The following is a 3,295-nucleotide window of genomic DNA, read 5'->3' on the forward strand; positions in this document are numbered from 1 at the left end:
ACCTGGGAGGCAGAGGTTGCCGTGAGCCAAGATTGTGCCATTGCACTCCAGCCTGGGCAACAAGAGTGAAACTCCGTCTCAAAAATAAAAAATAAAAATAATAAAATAAATAAATAAGAATAATAAATAAATAAAAACAAAAGAGAAGAAGAAAGTCAAAATAAGTTTTAGTCATTCAGTCCTTCATACAAAATATTTATAGACAGCTACCACGTGCCAGGTGCCATGCTTAGCGTTTGGGATACAAATGTGAACAAGATACAGTCTCTCCCCTCCCAGTCCCACAATCAAATCGGAGGATCATCGCATGAAGAAAAAGGACAGGGACACATACACCGTAGAGTGGTGCATGGGAAAAACTGACTCATTCCTCTTAGGACTGCTGGGAGCCTTCACAGAAGAGAAGCCCCTTGTGCTGGGTCTTGAAGGATGAGTAGGAGTTTGCCAGATGGATCTGTGGGCAGGGGCATTCCAGGCAAAGGGAGCAGCTTGTGGAAAATCACAAAGGCATGAACCAACTTGGCACATTGTTTATTGTTTGGGGAGCTATAAATAGCTGCTGTGTGGAGAACCGAGCATGTGTAGGAGGATAATGTGGGATTACGCTGCTGGGCAGCGGGCCCCGTCTGAAAGGCCTTGAAGTCCAGGCTAAGGAATTCAGATATTCCTCCAGAGGCTGATACTACTCCAAAATGTCCACTGAAGTAGCACTCACTAATAATGGAAACTGAATACAGAGGAGAGGCGAGTCATGCCACAATCAGAGGGGCAAGGAGAGTTTGCCTTTTGCATGCGAGAAATTTCTTGGAAATATCTTGTTTTATGTTAAAAATTCATGCAGAATTTTTCATTCTACTTTTTCTTTTTTTTAAGACAGAGTCTCACTCTGTCATCAAGTACAGTGGCACGATCTCGGCTCACTACAACCTCTACCTCCCGGGTTCACGCCATTCTCCTGCCTCAGTCTCCCAAGTAGCTAGGACTACAGGCGCCCACAACCACACCCGGCTAATTTTTTGTATTTTTAGTAGAGACAGGGTTTCACCGTGTTAGCCAGGATGGTCTCGATCTCCTGACCTCATGATCCGCCCGCCTTGGCCTCCTAAAGTGCTGGGATTACAGGCGTGAGCCACCGCGCCTAGCCTTTTTTTTTTTTTTTTTTTTTGGACAGTGGATAAATTTTTATTGAGCCACTTAGTTTACAACATGAGGTAAAAGGAAAAAGTTCTCCTTGACCACTATTTTACACAGCTGTAGGAAAGTAGTTTAGACTTCAGGGATTCATAAGGGATTCCATCTCTCAAAAGCTGGGATCAAGTCAACAAATTTTATTAGCTCCTTGAATTTTCCAGTTGACTCTTCCTTTACAATAGTAACAAGTTCTATTATGTAAGTTTCTTCAAGGCCAAGTTTTATCATGGTTGCTCATATCCTTAGAGCTGAACTATTTCAATCAATATCCACTAATTCCACTTCAAAAATGAGTTTTGCATTTGGTGGAATTTTGGCACCAGGCTGTCCTTTCTTTCCATAAGCCCATTCTGGTTCAATCTCCAGTCCAGCCTTTTCTCCTTTACTCATAGTCAAGAGGGCTTCATCCCGTCCTCCAACAACTTTGCCTACGTCAACCTTAAAACTTAAAGGCTTGGCATTTTTCTTCTTCTTTGCACTTGTTTGAATATTAGTATCAAAAACAGTCCCATCTTGTAGTGTTCCTGTATACCAGCAGTGAACAACATCTCCCCTTTTGGGAAAGTTGGTTTTATCTCCCTTTTTCAGAACAGATTTAGTATATTTTGGTGGACCCTTATCCAGGGTCTCTTCAGACTTGGTTTCTTTGGGTTTATCTTCATTAAGCTTCACATTTTTTACTTGCTCACTTTACTCATACTTTCAGTACCCTTAAAACGCTTAGTTTCAAAAAGATGGTTATAGGCTGTAACCAAGTGGTCCTTGTTAGCTGTCTCGGCCACATTTTTAATGTTTCCTAATAATTTATGTTCTGCAGGAAACGAATCTGAACCGTGTTCCTGCAGAAACTTGATAATATCCTTCTTGGGCAGCTGCTCACTGTGCATCACGCCCGGCTAATTTTTGTATTTTTAGTAGAGATGGGGGTTTCATCATGTTGGCCAGGCTGGTCTCGAACTCCTGACCTCAGGTGGTCCTCCCACCTCAGCCTCCCAAAGTGCTCGGATTACAGGCGTGAGCCACCGCACCCGGCCTAAATGTGTCTTACCTGGCATATTCTATTAACAGTTTAGGCCAGGCACGGTGGCTCACGCCTATAATCCCAGCACTTTGGGAGGACGAGGGGGGCGGATCACGAGGTCAGGAGATCGAGACCATCCTGGCTAACACGGTGAAACCTTATCTCTACTAAAAATACAAAATAAATTAGGCCGGGCGTGGTGGCTCAAGCCTGTAATTCCAGCACTGTGGGAGGCCGAGACGGGCGGATCACAAGGTCAGGAGATCGAGACCATCCTGGCTAACACAGTGAAACCCCGTCTCTACTAAAAAAAACAATACAAAAAGCTAGCCAGGAGAGGTGGCGGGCGCCTGTAGTCCCAGCTACTCGGGAGGCTGAGGCAGGAGAATGGCGTGAACCCAGGAGGCGGAGCTTGCAGTCAGCTGAGATCCAGCCACTGCACTCCAGCCTGGGCGATAGAGCAAGACTTCATCTCAAAAAAAAAAACAAAAAAAAACAAAAAAATACAAAAAAATTAGCCGGGCATGGTGGTGGGTGCCTGCAGTCTGAGCTGCTGGGGAGGCTGAGCCAGGAGAATAGCGTGAACCTGGGAGGCGGAGCTTGCAGTGAGCCGAGATCGCGCCACTGCACTCCAGCCTGGGTGACAGAGTGAGACTCTGTCTCAAAAAAAAAAAAAAGAAAAAACAAACAGTCTGGGACTTTGGCCAACATCTATATCAAAGTTGTGAGTCGTAAGCCATGGGCACTAACTCTGACTTATTTACAGAAAGAAATGATTTATTACAGGATACTGCATAGTTCACAAAATCACCAAGAAACCTACGGAGCCAAGATTGGCAGGAGCACAGACGGCCACAAGCCTAAATGGGTTGCTAAAGCCACTGTTGTCACCACAGGACACTAGATGTCGCTGCTGGCAGTCCTCTGTGACCACTGGGCCTGGAAACCTCTGCGGTGCCTCAGAAATTTTCTCTGCTTCTGCGCCCTCAAATCCACATCCAGTGATCCTGACCACCAGAACCTAGGCCACATGCTGTCATCCTAGCTGGAAGGGGTGGCAGGAAGAGTGAGAACCTGGTGCTG

The 3,295-nt window shown here is 45.5% G+C and overlaps 1 pseudogene; it reads right to left on the bottom strand.

Annotated features, from left to right (window-relative positions):
• Positions 1 to 1,165: 1,165 nt before the first annotated feature.
• On the bottom strand, positions 1,166 to 2,523 carry LOC103242271 (peptidyl-prolyl cis-trans isomerase FKBP3 pseudogene; annotated as a pseudogene).
• Positions 2,524 to 3,295: the final 772 nt, after the last annotated feature.

Source organism: Chlorocebus sabaeus, chromosome 16, assembly GCF_047675955.1.
Source record: "Chlorocebus sabaeus isolate Y175 chromosome 16, mChlSab1.0.hap1, whole genome shotgun sequence".
Lineage (NCBI taxonomy): Eukaryota > Metazoa > Chordata > Mammalia > Primates > Cercopithecidae > Chlorocebus > Chlorocebus sabaeus.